Source organism: Asparagus officinalis, chromosome 2, assembly GCF_001876935.1.
Source record: "Asparagus officinalis chromosome 2, Aspof.V1, whole genome shotgun sequence".
Lineage (NCBI taxonomy): Eukaryota > Viridiplantae > Streptophyta > Magnoliopsida > Asparagales > Asparagaceae > Asparagus > Asparagus officinalis.
Window position 1 is genome coordinate 44,877,088 of NC_033795.1, and position 1,008 is coordinate 44,878,095.

Here is a 1,008-nt window from a genome sequence, read left to right on the forward strand (position 1 = left end):
AAGTAGGATACCAAAGAGAGAAGTTCTAGAATTCTAACAATAATACGAGAGTAAAGTAAAGCAAAGCAAGATAGCCTGAATTGATGAGAAACGTCACAAGTTCAATATTTGTAAATCCTATAATGTAGGTTAGAGTTGTCCACAATATTAATTATTCTTTAAAATAATATTACCACCGCTTTATTCGAATTTTTCCTTTCCATAAGTCACTTGACCATTTTTTGGTAAAAAAAATTCAAAACATAAAGAAGTAAAAGAGGATCGAGCTGCTAGAACTTTTGATTGCCCCTTTTACACCTCTCAAATTTGATAATTTTAACTTTACATTAATTATTTTATTTATTTGATTTATCTTGAAGTCTAATTCAATGAGTCTTAAATTAAATTGAATTACATTAATTGCAAATCATCATAACCATAAGATTTAATCAGTTTTTTAGGCTCTTAAAGATTCCATAACTAATTTAATTAAATGCATATGTTATGAATCCAATTAACTAACCACTCTTTCATATTCACTTTATATAACCTATTTTTTTTATCCTTACACTATAAATTAGGGTCATCCGTTCTCTTAAACCCACCACATTAGCTACTAAGCCAAATTTTTATATCAGTACAATGATTTATAAAATATGTTATATGAAAAGTTTGTCAACTGGTTTATAGTGTATGTGGCTTGTACATGTATGTTCATGTGTATACATTAGAGAATATTTGTCAAATGATTTGTAGACTTAAAGATTTATTTTTTATGAAATTGAAATTTATGTCTCATGTTCAATTTGTAGCTCTTGAATTATGTTTTGTCTCTCAAATCCTTGAAAAAGAGAAGGATAATATGTTATAGGAAGGTTATTATTTGGAAGTCTTGATAGCTAAAGTCTGATTTAGGAATCAAAGATTATTTTAGTGTGTGCCTTTTTTTTAACTGTGGATTGGGTAAGATTCTTATTGATCTTTTAATACTTAGAAAGACCTTATGATCTTATTTTTGGAGGTTATGCT